The 21,035-nt window shown below is 42.5% G+C and overlaps 1 protein-coding gene across 2 annotated transcripts in view; it reads left to right on the top strand.

The window, feature by feature from the left end:
• The window catches only part of MIDEAS (mitotic deacetylase associated SANT domain protein), a 137,258-nt gene that overhangs the window by 41,268 nt on the left and 74,955 nt on the right, over positions 1-21,035 (top strand). Inside the window, exon 1 of one of the 2 annotated variants that reach the window (XM_077464547.1) lies at positions 5,373-5,683. The exons of the other annotated variant lie outside the window; for it this stretch is intronic. The gene's annotated coding sequence lies outside the window, so the exon portion shown is untranslated. Of the gene's footprint in view, positions 1-5,372; positions 5,684-21,035 lie in introns of those variants that run through there. 2 annotated transcript variants of the gene reach the window in all.

Below are 21,035 nucleotides of genomic sequence, written 5' to 3'. Positions count from 1 at the left end.
ACGTGTTGTTTGAGAAAAATGTGTGGTGTTTTTGAATATTATTTTTGTTCAGGACTTAACGTTTTTTTCTTTCTATTCTACTTACATTTACGGCTAGCAGGCGGAGTCCCAGGCTTTATTTCATGTTAACCTATTCCTAACTGCCGTCACTTGTTTACACAGCTAAATAGCTCAAGCTGAAATTGGCACAAGTGTATAAGAAACAGGAATAAATCTCTTTGCCTTCCTGGTTCAGTAGGGGCCATCTAAAGTGTTAAAAAGAGAGAGAGCCTGTAGGCAAAGAGGTTCTGCTGTACTACTTTCTTTACAAAACCCATACTGCTTTGGGTCTATGCCGTGTTTGTTTTTGTACTCTCTCTTTACAAAACCCATAGTGCTCTGTGAATTCTATTTTGTGGGTCTATGCCGTGTTTTATTTTATAAACTAAAAGACTTTATACACACAGCATAAAATTCTCTGAAAAATCAGATTAAAAAGGAAATAAACTGAAAGAAGAGCTCCAGGCTCCTGCAGAAAAAAATAAAATACTGTAGCTGCTGGCTTTTAATATTAGAACCCTTACCTAGGAATCCAGAGGTGTCTTCACCCGAGCTGTTTTTGCAATCGGCTATTGGGTGCTGCCGCTGTCATCTCCACTAAGGGAAATTGGCTGCGCTCACAGATCGGACTGGCTGCAGGGGAAAGAGGGCAGCTGAGTTTGCCGTGGTGAAAATTTCCATAGACGACGTTTAAAAAATTCTACAGGTTGCATGTTTTAAGTTACAGAGGAGGTCTAGGGCTAGAATTATTGCTCTCACTCTACCAATCGCGGTGATACCTTACATGTGTGGTTTGAACACCGTTTGCATATGCGGGTGCTAGTTACGTATGCGTTCGCTTCTGCACACAAGCTCGTCGGGACAGGGCGCATTTAAAAGAAAAATTCATATTTATTTTATTACACCGTTTTAAAAAATAAATTCTGTCACTTTTATTCCTATTACAATGAATCAGCCGCAGAGACCACTTTTATCTTAAACCGGACCACCCGCTGAAAAGGAGGATACCAGCTAGCTGCTGCCATAACGATATCCTCCAAAGTACCGACGTATAACGACGGTAAGCGGTCCGTAAGTGCTTAACCACTTGCCATATAGCAAAATGATGTCGGCAAAGTGGTTGTGTTAGCCTGATCGGACGTCAGGACAACAAGCCTCTTTGCGCTTCCGGGAAGGAGCGTTTTCCTGTGATCGTTGTTGCTGCATGTCAGTTTGACGCACCGCAACTCCAATCTAGGTAAAGTGTCTCCGTCACGGCTGATCACAATGTAAACAGACGTGGCCTGGTGGTCCTGAGTGGGCCTCGGTGGGGGGGGGGGGGGGGGGGGGGGGCTGCACTGATAAACAATCTGCATAGCCCCCCTCCCCCCCCATTAGAGATCAGCTGCTCCTCTGACAGGGGGGATTCTGCGCTGATTGTTTATCAGTGCAGCCCCCGCGTGAAGGCCCACCAGGACCACCAGGGATGGCAATGTGTGCCCACACATGATGCCAATCAGTGCCAACCAGCAATACCTGCCAGTGCCTCCTAATCAGTGATGCCAATCAGTGCCATCTATCAGTGTCAATCAGTTCCCATCAGTGAGGAGCTTCTAGTCCTTTGGTCACACGTTAAAAAAAAAAAAAAAAAAAAGGCTTTGGAATACAGATTAAAATAATTTGATAAACTGTTTTTAGTGTCATACAAATATATATTTGAAATCAAATCTCTATTTCTTCTTCGTCAATAACCTGGTGTGGGTGGATTTCTGCCAGTCACAGGCTGTGTCAAGCCTCTCCAGCCTGTCTTTGAATAGGGGGCAGGTGAATCCTCCATGAGTTTAAATATCCTGCACCCATTGTATTTAGCTGGTTTGTGGGCATGGAGGAGTAGGGAGGAAGGGAGTGGGCTGTCTTTTACTACTGTGTATACCCCCACATGTGTGACCCTATAGCCACATGGGATGCTCAGATGTCATGGGAAGGAAATGCTCAGCATAGACACTCACTGAAAACTGAGCATGTGCGGAGCTGCCAACACTACTCTGCAAAATCCCTAGCTGAATTGAGGACTTGGACAGAAGGTGGAGTTGGAGAACAGCGGGATCAACCAGGTTTTTTTCTATTTTTTTTTAATAATAATTTTTTTTGTTTTGCACAGAGCAGCCCCAATCCTCCTCTTCTGGGATCCCTCTCTCATGCTTCTAGCTCCCCCTGCCTGCCTTCTGATTGTCCCCATAGCAAGCCGCTTGCTATGGGAGCACTCGTGCAGACTCCATCCCGAGCTGCAATGTGTGCGTCTATTGACATGCACAGTAATGCTCAGCCCACCCCACTCTCTGCTCACAGGATTTGATTGACAGCAGCAGGAACCAATGGCTCCTGATGCTGCTGAAGCGCCTGTGAGAGAGGGGGGAGAGAGGCAGACGTGTACAGCGCTGAATCGAGATTGGGCTCAGGTAAGTATTTTTTGGAGGGGGGGGGGCTGAATTTTTAAATTTTTATTATTTTTTTTTTTTACTTTAATGCAGAGAATGTATTGGGTAAAAAAAAAAAAAAAACATTTACAACAATAAACTAATTTTTTGTTTTTTTGTTTGGCTAGCACCTCTGCAAATGTTCTTGCCGTTTGTTTCCTAAATCAGAAAATATCCCCTGCTTTGTTTTAGTAAGTTGAGTTCATTCAGGTGGCTGTTCCATGTTTTTATCATCCCTCAAATGTCCACCTACCTGCAAAAAAAAAAAAGAAGAAAAAAGTTGGCCTGTCAGGTTTGTACACTTTGCCGTGGCTGCGTTGGCTCTTGGCGCGGGAAAATTTTACTCTGCATGCCACTTTTGGCAGGCAGTTTCGCCTTTGACATCAATGAAACTGCCATGACGACTTGACATATTGCAATACAAAATCCCAAATTCTGGAGGCAGCAGTATCCGTTCTTTAACACCTGCACACCGCGGATGTGGTTGCACTGAGTAAATGGATACCAAACATGTTAAATTTGTTCACGCCTAGAATAACCTCAAACTTTGGTACGTTATAGTATCGTTTCCATAGGTGATTCTTTAAAAGCCCTTACAGATAATCTGTTTAGAGCTAACCATGAATAATAGTCTCTAGAATTATTGCTGTCACTTCAGTGTGCACGGCAATATGTAAGGTGTATCACAATAAACATTTTTTGTATGTAGGTGCCCCCGATGGGTGCATTTACGTTCACGTGTGTGTGCACATAGGGACGGAGAGGGCTGTAAATTGTTTTGTGATTCGGTGTAACTATGGTATTACTTTAAAAAAAAAAAAAAAAAACTTTTTATATTGCATAGTGGAAAAAAGTCCCCTATGTGATTTTATCTTTTAAGTGTTACTAAACCCACAACAGTATAATTAGTCTGCATATGCATTAAAGCATGCTTGTTATACTCACTGTGGGACCTAAGGGATTAATCCTCTGCATTGTGTAAATGCAGTTTGATCCTGTCTTCTCTGATCCTCTCCTTCCACAGTCCCCAATCCATCTCCTGATAGTACAGAGCCTTGGGGGAACTCTGCACATGCTCAGTTTGGTGTGTATTGCTAGAGTTTTTTTTGGGAGGGTGTATGTGATCAGCACAGGGCCAATCGGTGCTGCCCATAAGAGAGAGTAGAATGAAAACTCCACCTACAAGCTTTAAAGGTATTTAGCAGTTTATATTTACTAAAATAATTACATTTCCATGTTCTGTGTACTGTGGGAGACCAGATATAGTGAATGCAGGGTTCTGGGTTTAGTAACACTTTTAAGACTGGTTCTCTTTAATGAAAAGAAAGAGGCCTTTGCCATGTCAAAAAATCAATGTAGTGGCCACATCCCTAGATTGTGTAGAACAATAGAATTTACCCCCTATGTTTGGGACTTTGAAGGCCACAGACACTGATATGTATAGAAAAAGAATTTTATTGCATAAAAAGACTATTACAAGATCACAGCAAATGATCAAACATTAAAATATGTTTAGCATCTTAATACTGTATGCATGTGACCAACATAACAGACAACATAAAACAAACGGTGACAGTACATATGAAAATGACACTAGTACTCTAAAGTGGATAAAAATCTCTGGTACCCGACGCGTTTCCAGTTTAATACCTTCGTCGGGGGTAGAGGGTAGGAATAAGTACGGTCAAAAATTGTTTAACTCATAGTAGTTCCATGTAGAGCAGTGGTCATCAACCCTGTTCTCAAGGCCCACTAACAGGCCGGGTTTTATGTATTACCTTGGGGAGATGCAGACTAGAATACTGCAATCACGCAGCAGCAAATGATATCACCTGTGATGGATTTCAGTTATCTTGCAAACCTGGCCTGTTAGTGGGCCCTGAGGAAAGGGTTGATGACCACTGATGTAGAGGACAAAATGGGGCAACTGTCAGGATGGGGATGCAGACCAATGCCAGCCAAAGTTCAATATGAATTTAAGACACTCGAGTCCCACGCTGTTGGACAATAGATATGCGGCAGCTGCTAGGTTCCGGAAATGGAACACAGACAATATATATTCTGCCGAAGGACAGGAGTTAGCCGAAGCCTTCAGTAAAGCTCCAAAATCAATGGATAACGCCCAATACACCCTGTCTTCATGTGTGCGCCAAATATCTAAGATGGTGTGGATCTGAGTGTCGTCTCCCCTCTCTCTGCAATGCCTACTTCTCTTTAATTAGACATCAGGGGTCTTTTAGACTCCTGATGTCTCACTTGGCTTCCATTGAAGCTAATGGAGCGCAGATCGCACTCTGTTAGCTTCTTCCCTGACCACCAGGGAAAGAGTCACCAGAAATGGAAGTGATGTTCTGCATGTTGTCTCCTGGTTAATTCTAGCTAGGGGAGATCAACAACTAGATGTTTGCTGGACTCCCTCCACCTGGTGGCCCTTGGCATGCAGGTCCTGGGCCCCCTGGGCAAAGTGGAGCCTGGAAGCATGATTTCCGCTGGATTGTTCTCATTCCAAATCTGACATCTTGTGGAGTGTACACCCCTCCAGTGGCAGTAGAAGGGTTAAAGCAGAGACCTCTAAATAAAGTGATCTGGGATACAAAAAAAAGTTGTTTTTCTCCTGCAGAGCTACTTGTGGGTTTAGATTGGGTAAAAGTGGGGAGTGCCCGTGTGAATGAGGCCTTGAAGGGCGATTGCAGGAGAACATTTACTCTCATGGTGCAGGACGTATAGAGCAGGAAATGTGGATACAAAGTGAAGTGATGACAGGACGCATAGTGAAGGGATGTTTGCATGGTGGCTCTGTAATCTCCTTAGAGTGGAGAAGGAGGGTTCCCAGCATGTTGTGTAATTGTACAGCTCAGTGGCTCCCTCCCTCTCGCACTCTCGCTGCTGGGGATTTTGTGTGTGTTTTGTTGTTGCTGCAAGCAGTGAGCTCAGCTGATGAGTCAGAGCCATGCAGTCATTCCACTCTGCACCCAGCTTCTGCCTTCACATAGCAAGACTCGGGAGGACACAGTCGCCTTGTAGCTGGAGCCGTTTGTTCCTGGGATCTGGGGCGGACCTCGTGTTCCTGGACTGAGTCTGGAAGGGGAGTTCGGGGTAGTCTAGTTTCTGCACCTCTTTTGCTTCTTGTCACTTCCTCATTTTGTGGATATGCTCGGCTCAGCGGTGGCTCTGTTTGCTGGAACTTGGTGAGTCTTGTATACAATACAACTTTTCATTGGCTGCACACTGTATACTTTACGGATCCTGAGTGCGTTACAAAAATCATGCATGAGACCCCCTTAAAAATAAAATGTTCTTGTATTTTTAGTCTCGGTTTAGGTTGACGCAACACTTCTTAAACGGCTAGCCTAAAACTTTCAATTTTATGCAACTGCCAAAAAAAAACTGCAGAGCTTCCTTTCTAATTAGGTGCTGATATGACGGTAGTTCTGTCCTGGTGGTGCCAGCAATAAGTGGGGCATAAAGGAGCTTTTGTCTTGTAGTTTTCAGTCTCTATGTCCCCATACTGTAACTTGCAGTGGGTTCTGTCTGCTGGATTGGTAGCATTGACTTTGTGCTCCCTGCTGTCCTTCCCAGCACGAGGGGTCCTTGCACGCCTCGCCATAAATTAGGGAGTGCTGGGGCTGGTTATACAGTCCTAACCGCTGGGCTGTGTACCACAAGGGTGGTGTCATGTTTTACTGCTATCCAGTGTACTTTAGTTCTTCTTGCTAAGACAGGTTTAAAGATTACATTGCTTCTTTGTTGGTTGACCTATATACTGCCTTGCAGCGTTCCATAGGAGCCTGCTATTAACTGCGGTTGTAAAGCTGCTTGTGAAATTCAATCTCGTTCATTTGAAAAAAAAAAAAATCAATTCTTCGTCCTCTCCGTTATGCATTTTCAAATTAAATTCTACGGCTTTTTACAGAGGACTAACCGTATCAGTTCCTAACAGAATTACAGATCTATGCCCCTATCGTACAACAGTCATGGTGAAGACCATACAACACGTGACAAACATACGCATTGGAGGAGATTTACTAAAACTGGTGCAGCTGTGCTTAATAACCAATCCACTTCTAACTTCAGCTTGTTTAATTAGGCTTTGAGAATACATTGGATGACTTTTCATGCAATTTTGCAGATCAAAGTCGCATGACAAGTTGCACCCTATTTCTGGCTATGGGACTGTTTATATCGGTGCAACTGCGTCTTGCACCGATTTTGAAAAGGTTCCTGCACTATTTTTGTAAATTTTTATGTGCGACTTGCATTGACATCTGTGCAGGAAGCCGCACAGATGTCAGCAAGCTGCACTCGAAATTGCACTGACTGGCAGCTTTGACATTGCACTGAAGTGGTGCTATTTCAAAGCTGCGTTCGGTGTGAACCCGGGGGGTAAAACCTAGAAGCTGGTTACTATGCACAGCTGTACCAGTTTTACTTAATGACCCCCCCTTTGTGACTTTGCGCCAATCATGCCACGGTTTTTGAGGCAGCAGTGAAACATTCTCTTTTTTATTTTTTTTATATTATTTATTTGTAGTATTTGTCTGTGATAAAATGCCAGGGCATACTACACATCTACAGGCTGCGTACTGCACTAAAGTAATTGCAACCTCCGGACTTCCTGCTTAGCCTTTTTGAACCCTTTGCGTTTGTTCAAATGCATGGCATGACTTGATCTGAAAGCAGGGCTTATGGGAAGCTCTAATAGGCAGAAAACCATAGGCAATATTTAAAAAGCTAATGCACTTTGATTTATTTTTTGTTTTAAGTTTATTTAAACATTTTATTCTAAAGGCATGTTTTGCATAACACAGTTTGCAAGTTTCTGATATTCTGTGAGGTTGATAACTGCCAGCATTGTGTTATTTTTAGTTATGTGGCTAAAGTGAATCGTTCATAGCGTGCTCTATTTTTATAAATGTCCCCTAGTGTTGAGAGGCCTGTAGACTTTACTGAATGGCAGTGTTGTAGCTGACGTTCAGTGAGCGTGCAGTCCCGATTCAGCAGCACCCTTTGCAACCTCTGTAGGTCTGCAACTGTATATACATTTATACGTGTCTGTGCATGTTTTTGTGTTTTTGTTGCCACTTTTTTTTTTTTTATGCGGTAACTTTCATCTTGTTTAGAGTATTGGCTTACATGGGAAATGCTAATCTAGTCATTCTAGTAGCGACAGTGGAGGAGTTGGACATTTGTGCACTTGCACTCGCTATCTTCTGACTCTGCAATTTCCTGTAATATTCAGCAGCACGCTTCCTGTTTTGAAAGTAAAGTGGCGTGTTGGTAAATCACTCTAGTTCCCTTTTGTAAATATAGTTTTGAACCATGTAACTGAGTGTATCACAATGAGGGTTTTGTTTTTCTAGGGTGTTGGTGGGTCAGGCTCCCCTACCTTGCTGCTTTGTTATGCTCTGGTTTTTGGAATTGAGTTTGCGCACGTTTCCTTGGAAATCCATCTAATTAAGTGTAGACTTCCATGGAAATGAGCGGCGTGCGGGTAGATAGGGCAGCATGTGTTTCTCTGTACTTGCAAGGATTCTTGGCTTGTAGTTTTGCAGCTGCCTGTTCCAGGAAAATTCTGCTCTAGTCAGTTTTCCCGTCTCTCTATAATCTGGTAAAACGTGTCTGGGGAGAGAGGATGAGCTAGGAGCGGCCCTGACAGTTGCTGCTTTTAGGTCACAAAGAGAACAAACTAGATGGGCCGTGCGACTGGGAGAAACCGCTGCAGGCTTGTGACCATCCACAGGTCTCTGTAACTACATGCTGGGGTTACGCAAGTGAGATTTTTGTGCAGTTATATAGGTTTTAGTATTGTGTGGGGAAAAAAACAAAAAATTTTAAACCATGTGCAAACCTTAAAAGAAAAGAGTTTTAATACTATCTTTACTATTGTACATATTTGTAGCCAACAAATTTCCATAAGGCAGAATATTAAAGTGAGTCCCCTCTTACTTCATCTGCTGGATAATACAAAAAAATTTAAAATAAATCATGCCCAGCAAATCCAGCTTCTTTGACTGGTATAATCTGCCACTCCATGCCAGGTCCTTTGTCACAATTTATTTTATTTTTTGACATGGAGGGGCTGGCTGTCTCTTCCTGGTTCTTGCTGCTGGTCCCCTGATTATGTGCCATGGTACATGCACAGTGTGGTATAGATTGTCCCGAAGCCTCCTGAGATGCATGACAATAATGTCCCAGGAGGCTGCAGGGAGTAGAGGATGTGTAATTTTTGTAAAGGAGAATGGCAGGACTGGAAGGTATGTGCAAAAGAGTGTCTAGTTCCCGAGTTATTTGGTGGCCATTCTGGTTGCACCGTGGACTCTATCCTGGTAGGGGAGCATTCAAAATCAATGTCCAGAGGAGGCCTGATCTTCTACAAAATAAAGCCTGCCAAGGTGACCACTGCATTCTGAAAGAGCTGGTGGTTGGGAGACGCCCAATTTTAGCAACTTGAGCAAAGCCATAGTACAATGATTTATCACATTATACTTGCCTTTCATGCCAAAGAGAGTGCAGTACTTTGGTGCCCCAAACCACCACAGGTAAATGCTTTTGGCTATCCTGATTTGGTAGCACAGCTAATGCAGGAGCAGAACATAGAAAGTGTTTGTGCACAGTGGAACCCAAACTTCTGTTTTGTGTCTGCTCAGCAATACTATGTAGGTTTAGTTGTCGCAAGTGGAAAAAAAAAGTTTAATAGAAAGGGGTAGTGCCCTTCCGATCACTATTTAAGGCCCATATCTTGGATTGAAAGGAGTCAATTGACCTACCAGCATGTCTTTAGAGCACCTGGAGGAAACCTACACAAACTCAGGAAGAACATGCAAACTCCATACAGATAGTGTCCTGATTGTAATTCATACCAGGGACCCCATTTTCATTGGACAGTAAAGTTTCTTGAATATCCTACATAATCCTTAATTTGTGCAACTTCAGAAGGGACTTTTTATGCATGGTTTTTTTTTTTTTTTTTTTTTTTTTTTAGTTTTTTTTTTTTTTTTTTTTAAATACAAAAATATGCAGTGCCAGTAAACAAATCATTTATGTCTATATAAAGTGCAGAAAAAAAATCCTCTTTTAATGTTCCCTTCTCTGCAGAATAAAGAGAGATGGTATTTCATCTCAAATTGAATTCAGACAAAATAGGAACAGAATCTTAGCAGGTCCCAGTGGCACAATGTTTTCATTGCTCAATGCTTCTCCATTAGAAATCAGCTGATTTATGGCCCGCATGATATCCATCTAGTATGGCTATTGGGGTTACTGTCAGTTGTGCAAGCTTTGTTTTATATTTTGCATGAAGCTGATGTAACACTGTGCTTGCAAAGGTTGTACATACTTCCTATAGTCATTATCTGAGTGTCTTATCATGGCCGGATTAACATTTTCTGCATGGTTGCAGAGCAAAACAGCTGTGCAGAGCACTATGTCTGGTATTGTGCAGGCAAAAGCTGCTTTGCCATGCAGTCTGTGAATCCATTCCCTGTACTGTGTGGATTTGGAGCAGTGTGCAGCACAAAGTACAATACTGTGGTGCTATTGTTTGGGAGAGCCGCTTTGTACTCATCATGTGCTGGCCTAATTCAGTGCTTTTCAACCACTGGGCTGTCCTATGTGAAAAGCAGAGGGCAGTTCTCTGGGAGAAAACTTTTTTGCACACTTTTGCAACTGTTGTGTGTTTATTGCAATATTGTATTCTGTATATGCACTGTATATTGATGCAAATCAATAAATTAAATTAAAAAACAATTAAATTGTTACTAAACCCAGAACCTGCACTCACAATATCTGGTCTCCCCACAGTACACAGAACATGGAAATGCAATTATTTTAGTAGTAGTCTATCAGTGTCTGGCTGAGTGCTGGTTATAGCTTGTAGGAGAAGTTTTCATTCTACTCTGACTGTCCTATGAGGCTGCATGACCCCTGACCCTCTGTCTGGACAGTGCAAAAAAATAAAAAATAACTCTCTAGCAATACACACCAAACTGAGCATGTGCAGAGTGCCTCTTGGGGCTCTGTACTATCAGCAAATGGATTGGGTACTGTGGAAGAAGGGGAGGATCAGAAAGCCTTTTTACACAATGGGCAGGATTAATCCCTTAGCTTCCACAGTGAGTATAACAATCATGCTTTACTGCATATACAGACTGATTTTACTGTTGTGGGTGTACTGACATTTTAAGATGACTTCCCAGATACCTGTGGGGCAACATAAACTGTGGTTTTATATTCATCATTATACATATGCACTTTATACTTGCCCCTCCTGTATCTGAAAGCAATGTACGTTTACATTTTCCATCAGCTCATTCCTTACAGTTAATGACGATTGTATCACTTTCCTTTCAATTTAAATTGTAAGCTCCTATGAGCAGAGCCCTCTGAATCCTCCTGTATTGGGTTGTAGTGTCTCTGTTGACAGTACAATAATAATCCTTGTAAGGTCAGCTCCAGCTGCCGTACTCACCTCCTCTCTGATGCTGTCTTCCCCAGATTTACGGATCCAGTGATGTTCTGCAGCTTCTACTGCAAGATTGGGGCTTGTTCATATGGACCTATAGATTCATACACCTGTGCATTGGGCCATGTTTATCCACCTGGGAGGACCGGGTGTTCCATGCTGTGACCCTGTTAAAATCAATGACAGGCTGACGGCTGCAAGGATCTTCACGGATCTTCATGCACATCCCTGCATGTACATCAATGCAGGACCATTGCATGGCTGTGACTCCAAACAATGCACGGATGTACATGCAGAGATGTGAGCGTAGAAAATGATTAAAATGACCCCCACAATTCTTATCCCAGAGACATGACCAACAATGAGTGGAAAAGTGAGGAAGGTGAAATTTCTTTAGTAATGTCACCAGAAAAGGTACCCCATCGCCTTCTGTTCTGGAAACCGCTGCAGATGTTTGCACTTCCTATGATTTGCTGCTGCAGAGGAACTCTCCCCAGCAATGACATAGACGGCAATAAAAACCTGATGGGTTCTAAGGCCTCCTTTACACTATTGGTTGGATCACTTCTTAAAGGTGTTTGACATGGGGCGAGGAAGTGATACGTTGCTTCACTGCCTGTTTTAACCCCATAAATGCTGCACTACTGTGCCACAAGCATATGCATTACATGTATTTGCGGGGTGGTTGCAGTTCAGCTTCATTCACTTCACTTTGACAGGGGGGGTTTAATTGTTGCTGCAACATGTGTACACCTCCGGCTGCTGCCTTAAGGAGGAGCTGTTGGGGGGTGGTAAGTGTAAATGAGTCCTTGCTCTTCTTGCCTATAAATAAGTAACTGAAATAAATAAAGCAAAGAAGTCCAAAGTGTAGATAAGCTATTTTTAATGCAGTAAGTCAGTTTTTAGTTTATTCTTAGGATTACTTTGAAACGTATGCCTTCAAGCAGGGGTAGGCAACTTGGGGCCCTCCGGCTGTTGCAGAACTACAAGTCCCAGCATGCCCCTGGGTTTAATTGTAACTGCCAGCCTCGCAATGCCTCATGGGAAATGTAGTTCCACAACAGCTGGAGAGCTGCTGGTTGGCTACCCCTGCCTTAAAGGCCAAACCTTTATTTTTTGGATAGAGTTCAGAGGTATTAGAATACCCTTTTTTTTTATTGCTGCCTGTGCCCTGTTAGGGGGATGCAGCCTCTGTATTTGTTCTATATAGTGCTCTGCACTGTGTTATCTCCAAGAGTGAACGTGAAAGAATATCCCATCTTTTGGGTTGTCACCAGAACAGGAAATCTTCCTATGTGGAGAGTAGTTCTGGCAACCCGGTGAAAACCAGGGATTCCTTCACTTCCTGTTTTGTCTATGGGACAGGAAGTGAAGCAAAATCTCCCTAATGGACCACAGATGGCATAAAAAAACTTGAAAAGCTATATAATCTTCCAAAATGAAAAATGTTTTGCCTTTTAGTTCTACTTTAACACAAGATTTCCAGCCATTAGAGAGCGTTCTGTCGCCGGTGTCCTCTGAGCTCTGCCAAGATACAAAATGTTCTACTTGTGGCCAAATTGTAACATTTGTAAATACTTTAATGTATAAGTGCCCCTTACTTTGACAGAGCCTGATGTGTTTGGCAGTAGGTGCCAGTGCATCGGTAACTGCAGAAAAGAAGAATCCAGGATATCGGTGTCTACAGAGTCACAGAGCACAAAGGACGGCATAAAAATATTACAAAGCTGCACGTAAAAAGGGCCGGGATTTTCGGGCCCTATTACATTGTCTTTTAATACCTCGGAGAAAGTACGAGTCTTTGCACAGAGTAACCAGCTGGCTGTTCTCTTATGGATTGTTTACACTAGCCGTGCCCTCTGAACGGCAGTCCACAGCATTTGACAGACAGTGAGGAGGCTTTATGTTGCCTCCTCCCCGCCTGTTTTTAACCCATGAAAACCCCACGCCACCGCACAAGACCGCGTGCATTGTATGCAACTGCACGCAGCCGCTTCGTCTGAATGGGTCACGTTCAGCAGGCAATACAGCCTAACAAACATAGCTACAGGAATCATTTTTGCATCGCAGTTACAGCATGTGTAGACCCCAGCAATGATGAGAAAATCACTACAACCCGTAGATTCTGACACAGGATTTACTGAAGTCCCATGTCAGCAACAAAGCTACACTAACATTGCACAAGACCACAGTGGCCCTCTTTTTCAAGTTGACAAGGTCACCTTTCAAGTTGTTTGTTGCCTTGAAAAAGAGCACACCACGCTTTCAAGACCTTGGTGGAACTTTTTTTTTGCTAATATGGGACTTTAGTGAAACCTGCTTCAAAATGTACTTGGTGTGATGTTGTTTTCTTTTTTGCTGCATGCTATATAGTACCACCATAAAGCGACGCATACACCCTTTACAAGGGTTACCTACAGTGCCTTGAAAAAAGTATTCATACCCCTTGACATTTTCCACATTTTGTCATGTTGGAAACCAAAACATAAATGTATTTTGTAGGGATTTTATGTGATGGACCACTACAAAATGGACATAATTGTGAAGTGGAAGGGAAATGCTAAATGGTTTTCAAAATCTTTTACAAATAAATATCTGGAAAGTGTAGCGTGCCTTTGTATTCAGCCCCCTTTTATTTTGATACCCCTAACTAATATCTAGTGGTACCAATTGCCTTCAGAAGTCACCCAATTAGTAAATAGAGTCCACCTGTGTGTAATTTAATCTCAGTATAAATACAGCTGTTCTGCGAAGCCCTCAGAAGTTTGTTGGAGAACCTTGGTAAACAAACAGCATCGTGAAGGCCAAGGAACACACCAGACAGGTCAGGGATAAAGTTGTGGAGAAATTTAAAGCATGGTTAGGTTATAAAAAAAATATCCCAAGCTTTGAACATCTCATGGAGCACTGTTAAACCTACTGCAAACCTACCAAGACACGGCCGTCCACCTAAACTGACAGGCCGGGAAAGGAGAGCATTAATCGGAGAAGCAGCCAAGAGCCCCATGGTAACTCTGGATGAGCTGCAGAGATCCACAGCTCAGGTGGGAGTCTCTGTCCACAGGACAACTTTTAGTGGTGCACGCCACAAATCTGGCCTTTTATGAAAGAGTGGCAAGAAGAAAGCCATTGTTGAAAGAAAGCCATGAGAAGTCAGTTTGCGCGAAGCCAAGCCAGCAAAACGCTATGAGTGTGGGAAAACTAACACTGCACATCACCCTGAACACACCATCCCCACTGTGAAACATGGTGGCAGCATCATGTTATTGGGATTTTTTTTTTTCAGCAGGGACAGGGAAGCTGATCATAATTGATGGGAAGATGGATGTAGCCAAATACAGGGCAATCTTGGAGAAAACCTGTTAAAGTCTGTAAAAGACTTGAGACTGAGGTAGAGGTTCGCCTTCCAGCAGGATAACGACCCTAAACATAAAGCTAGAGCTACAATGGAATGGTAATTTAGATAAAAGAATATTCATGTGTTAGAATGGCCCTGTCAAAGTCCAAACCTAAATCCAATTGAGAATCTGTGGCAAGACTTGAAAATTGCTGTTAACAGATGCTCTTTATCGAACCTGACAGAGCTTGAGCTATTTTGCAGAGAAGAATGGGCAAAAATGTCACTGTCTAGATGTGCAAAGCTGGTAGAGACATTCCCAAAAAGACTTTTGACAACTCAGTTGAACAACGAACTGAAATCTTTAAGGCCCCTTTCACATGGGACGGATCAGTAATGATCCGCCCCGTGATCCGCTCGCTCAGCGGGGATCGCTTCGTTGTCCCCGCTGAGCCGGCGGCGGACAGGGCGGTCTCCGCACACTGTGCAGGGACCACCCTGTCAGCTCTCCGCTCTCCTCTATGGGGATCGGATGAGCACGGACCGTCTGTCCGTGTTCATCCGATCCGCTCTGCAGACGGATAGAAAAATAGGATTTTCCTCCGTCTGCAGAATCGGACAGTAGCGGAGGCGGACGAAATCGGGTGTCTGCGGATGTTCATCCGCAGACACCCGCTATCCCATAGGGATGAATGTATGCCCGTATTTCATCCGCAAACGGATGGATGAAATACGGACATATCGTCCGCATGTGTGAAAGGGGCCTTAGGTGGAGTGGAGGGAAGTAAAAAACTAAAATATGGTTGCATAGGTGTGCACACCCTTAAAGTAATACTTTATTGAAGCTCCGTTTGATTTTTTTTACAGCACTCAGTCTTTTTGGGTATGAGTCTATCAGCTATAAGAAAAAGGAGAACAGTTGGGCCTTTATATGAGGTGGTGACCTGGTAAGGTCAATTGTCTCCATCCCTATCTATATGTCAAAAAAGAGGGGAAAGGGGATTGGAATTTTGAGTGAAGCACGTAGGTATACCGGTAAATAATTAAGTTTATTTTATAAATTAACATACAAACGCATAATGAGTAAGTGCATATCCAATACAATTATAATAACAAGGTTGGATATACACTTACTCATGATTAAACGTTTGTATGTTAATTTATATAATAAACTGAATTCTTTCTATCTATGTTCTTCATCCAAAGTCCCAATCCCCTTTCCCCCTTTTTTTTTAACATATGAGTCTATCAGCATGGCACATCTTGACTTGGCAATATTTGTCCACTCATCTTTGCAAAAACTTTCCAAATCTGTCAAATTTTGAGGGCCTCTCCTGTGCACAGCCCTCTTCAGATCACCCCACAGATTTTCAATCAGATTCAGGTCTGGGCTCTGGCTGGGCCATTCCAAAACTTTAATCATCTTCTGGTGAAGCCATTCCTTTGTTGATTTAGATGTATGCTTTGGGTCGCTGTCATGCTGAAAGATGAAGTTCCTCTTCGTGTTCAGCTTTCTAGCACAAGCCGGAAGGTTTTGTACCAATATTGACTGGTATTTGGAACTGTTCATAATTCCCTCAACCTTGAGGCCCCTGTTCCAGCTGAAGAACAACAGCCCCAAAGTATGGTACTACAACCACCATGCTTCACTGTGGGTATGGCGCTCTTTTGGTGATGTGCAGTGTTGTTTTTTTCTGACAAACATATCTTTTGGAATTATGGCCAAAAAAGTTCAACCTTGGTTTCATCAGACCATAACACATTTTCCGACATGCTTTGAGAGATATCGGATGTGTTTTTGCAATATTTAACCGGGCTTGGATGTTTTTCTTTCTAAGAAAAGGCTTCCTTCTGTCTTACCACTCTACCCCATAGCCCAGACATATGATGAGTACCGGAGATTGTTGAATGTGCCACACAGCCAGTACTTGCCACATATTCCTGCCACTCCTTTTAATGTTGCTTTAGGCCTCTTGGCAGCCTCCCTGACCAGTTTCTTCTCATCTTTTCATCAATTTTGGAGGGATGTCCAGTTCTTGGTAAAGTCACTGTTGTGCCATATTTTCTCCACTTGATGACTGTTTTCACTGTGTTCCACGGTATATCTAATGCCTTGGAAATTCTTTTGTACCTCCTCCTGACCGATACCTTTTTAATAATGAGATCCCTCTGATGCTTTGGATGCTCTCTGCACACCATGGCTTTTGCTGTAGGATGCGACTAAGAAAATGGGGTTATTCAGAGGCACTTTAAATGATGCCAGGAGTGTACTGACTCCTATTTAACATGAGTTTGAGTGTGATTGCTTAATTATGAATACTGCTACATCCCCCTTTTTATAAGAGGGTGTGCACACTTATGCAACCACATTTTATTTTTTTAGTTTTACTCCCCCCTAAAAGATTTGTTTATTTTTCGACTGAGTTGTACCGTTATAGGTCACGTGTCGAAAAAGTTCAAAAATTATTTATTTTTTGTGTTATTTTTTTTATTTATTTTTTTACATCACAGAAACCTGACATTTTAACCGGGGTGTATAGACTGTTTGTTTATATCCACTGCATGTACCACTTTGTGTTGGTCTTTTACATAAAATCCCAATAAAATACATTTATGTTTTTGGTTGTAACAATGCAAAATGTGGAAAATTTCAAGGGGTGTGAATACTTATTCAAGGCACTGTATGGATGTCTGTACGGTATAGTTTGATGAATTGTACACCCCTGCCGCAGCGCAACCGCATATTTTTTACCCCCTTCCCCAACCACAAGTGTAAACCTAGCCTTATTGTCTACACTAGAGTCAAATTTTATAAGTTAGACCTGACTGGTTGCTTTGAGCAACATCTCTAAAACCCTTCTTTAAAGTTTTATTTATCCATAATGGATAACCGCTACTCTTGTTCTCCATGTACTTATTAGCATCATTAGCAGAATTCTGCAGCCGGTCTGGTGATAAAGTTTGTCTGCTCCTATAGTGTGTCATTGGTAGCTAAACAGCTGCAAAGCTGTGAGAAAACAACAGCTGAAATAATCGAGGCTACAGTGTGAAAAAATGCACAGGGAGAGCAGTGAATAAAGAAAGTAGATCTGCCGACTACATAATGTTGTGGCAGCCATTGTGAGGCCTAGTGGTCTAATAACAATATGCCTCCTGTGCCCCCCTTAGGGAGATTCACCTTCACCACTTGTCCTGGTTACCATTATCACCGGGAGTGAAAGTGAAAGAAAGTCTCACATTTTGAGTTGTTGCCAAAACAAGCAAAGAGAGGAACAATTGCAATGGGACACTAGTTCTGGTGACCCTGGTGAAAACCTACCAAACACCCTGAGGTATTTTTGCCACATATTACTTGCTGTCGCTGAAAGTAGTAGAAAATATGCATGACTGCTATTTTTTTTTTTTTTCTAAGAAAACAGGCAAATGTGCTTTTACGGCCCATTTAGAGCAGTGTTATGTGTCCTTATGCATTAATGCACATGCGGTAAACATGTGGTACTTTGCAATGTTAAGGCAACCTATATGTGCTTTGCGGTATGCTACATTGCAAGTTCTTTGCAGTACACTACCTTGGTGCATTGGGTGACATGCAAAATAAATTGGACCACGTGCGTTGCAGTTAGTTTCATGTGTTACTATGTGTTGTAACGTTTGCCACATTACTCTATACAATAGTCTGAATGGGCCCTTAGTGTTGGTGTTCATTGTTATTTCTGAGGTGGTAGAACAGGTATTAGGAGCACCCATTACATGATGCCAGAGTTTCCAATGGTCACTCTTTTAGAAACAAATTAGTCTTTTCCAGACTACCAGTTCTGGTATAGAAGTCTGTATAAATATCAAAGTTGCTTATGTTGCACTAAACTTTTTTACCATTTGCATCGGGTATTTGTTAATGCGAATATAAAAAGAATGTGCTAAAAAAAAGCAGGTAGAAGGGAAGGGTTTAATGGAGGCTATGTGGAAATTGTGAGTGACGATCCACTTAAAGTTCAAGTTTTTGTGCTTTAATTTACCATGGCACACATGGTCAGAAGCATGGCAAGGGGGTGTCTAGGGTCTTAAAATTATTTGCTGGACAGTGAATGACCCCCCCCCCCCCTCCTCCCCCTCCCATTCTACAGTTGACTTAAAACCTGGCACATCACATGGCAATGGATTTGGTGTAAGGGCTTATGTCGACAGGCATTTGTTTGCTTTAAATGGGTTTTGCATTCATATAAAAACATATAAAATTGCAAAATCCCTTTTTTAGACAGGTCAACTACAAGGTAACTAAACCTGTAAATAAATTCTAAATGAGCTCATATCAAACTGATGCCTTGAACATAAGCCCAATGCCCACTGCGTTAGATAAGCAATTAGAGGGGGTATGGGGTCAGCTGCCCAGACATCGGCTTTTAAAAAATTATGAACTTTCACCTTTACATTAGTAGGCTTTTTATTTGAGGCGGACATATGCTTTAGCTTAGTTGTGGTGTTGAACACATGGGATTTTGTAGTTTTTTTTTTTTTGTCTCCCACAAGCTCAGAGATGGAATGCGGCCTTTCAGAGTCTGCAATGTTTGTGGATTTGTGCTTTATATCTCCAGTGTAAGTTTGTGTATGTGCTCTGGTATGGAAAACATTCCACGGATAACGGGTGTGTTTGCAGGCATATGCCGTGTACTTGTCAGCACTAGCGTGTGGGAGGATTTACTCATTACATGTCCTGTTATGCTTGGGATCCACACAAACACTTGGTGATAATTTACATGAATGGCTGTGATGTCACTTTTAATTGCATTGTCCTTTGGACATTTTTGTCACTGCAGCTCGGTAAAATTCTTATGACCTTTTTCAATGGTAATTACATGGTCAAAACTGGCCTTTGTCACTGTAATTATTCTAATGTTGGTTGCAAAAGTTGGCATGCCAACATTTTCTGATTGAATTTAAAAGAGAAGTTAAAAAGCCAACAGCCAACACGCCCAGGTTTTGCAGATTTTTGTAGATGTCTCTCTGGCCTGGTGAACTAGGTCCTTCTTGCGCGCCAGAGCCATTCTGCGATACTAGGGGGGTGTTTTCCTTCCAATGTAGGGATATGCACATTTTAGCTGCGTTGATAAGCTGAAGAGTTAGGGATTTTTTTATAGTCCGACTGGGGTAGGGATGTGTGGTGGAGGAGGAATTTGCTGGGGTGTAGTCTGGAGAGTAAGTCCTTATTTTGGTAGGGAGGTGGTTTACTTTTCTCCAGAAGGGTTGTATCTGTGGACTGTCCGACCTGATGTGGAGTAGTGAGCTGTGCTCCATGTTACATCTCCAACAGAGAGGAGAAACGTTGGGGTCCTGTACCAAAACTCGGCAGAATGCCACAGACTGTTAAACGCACAATAGAATTTGACCTGAGTGCACAAAAGCACAAAGGGGAGGAGGCCATGGAAGTCTAAGCCCTTGTACACGCGATCGGACATTCTGACAACCAAATCTGTTGGATTTTGTCCGAAACTGTTGCATACATACGGTCGGACAAAGTTGTCGGATAATCCGATTGTACATAACGTGATGACGTTATTTCGTTACGACGGGACTACGTTCAGGCTAGTAGCCAATAGCTTTGGTCTAGGAATTTGATCTGAGCATGCATGGCACTTTGTCCGTCGGAGTAGGCTACACATGATCGGAGTATGTCTGTCTGATCAGAGCATGAACTTTATAGACAAGTTGGAAAACTTGGTCCGTAGGATATTCTGACGGAAACAGTCCGATGGAGACCACACACAGTCGGATTATCCGACAATACGGTCCGGTCGGACACATTCCGTCGGAATCTCGGACCGTGTGTATAAGGGCTAAGAAGGGAAAGCTACTAATCAACACACCTCCACTTCCTTCCTTTTTCTCTTCTCTGTACCCTCCATCTCTCTTTGCATTGGTTTTTCCAAACGTACCCTTGTGCACTCCATATATATATACAGCCTTCATCTGAGATTTCATGCAACTCTAGATATAACCATGATTATACCTGTCCAATGAAACTTCACCAACTCCCTTGCCCCTTTCCATACTTCTTCCTCACCTCTGTGGGGACTAGGCTCCCCCTTTATTGTCCTTAGTCATACCTGAGTAAACGAAAAATGAATAAGATGTACTTAATGGTTATAAATGCTATTTTTTTTACTGTCATTCTGTTAAATATGTTTTAATTGAGATGCTTTGCGTCTCTCAAATCTCAAAGGGGATGGAAGAATGGTAAATGGCTAGATAACCCCAGTTTGTTCCCAGTAGGGGTGTTTGGATGGACTGGAGGCATGTCTGGCATCTCCAGCAAACTCTCACAGCGCTTCTCATGCCCGTTGTTCTGTTCTTTCTGTGATCCGGTTCCAACTGTTCTTTAACGACTGCATTGTTTAAATTTAAACTTGCACCTTTGCTCTTTTCATTACATTAATAAGAAATGTAATGTGTCCTATTTGAATGTTTGTAAACTTTTTTTTATTTTTTGCAGTAAAACCTCAATAAAAACGTTGAAACAAAAAAAGTGTGGGCACCTATGTGTACCTGCTGCAGCTTTCATGCTGCCTGAGTGCTGGGCTGTTTACACCTGCTAGCAGAGTCCATTTAAAGAGTATTCTACCGATCGTAAAAAAAGATCATAAATGCCATATTGAAAAACAAAACAAAAAAATTGCATTTACTTTTTGCATTGCAACTGTGACCAGTGCATCGTGGGTGCAATGCACATGTTCCTGTAGACTTTCCT

This window comes from Lithobates pipiens, unplaced genomic scaffold (assembly GCF_037356315.1).
Source record: "Lithobates pipiens isolate NorthernLeopardFrog02 unplaced genomic scaffold, aLitPip1_a1.2 Scaffold_30, whole genome shotgun sequence".
In the NCBI taxonomy this organism is placed as follows: domain Eukaryota; kingdom Metazoa; phylum Chordata; class Amphibia; order Anura; family Ranidae; genus Lithobates; species Lithobates pipiens.
The sequence above is the reverse complement of the archived record's forward strand: the minus strand, read 5'-3'. Positions and strand labels throughout refer to the sequence as shown.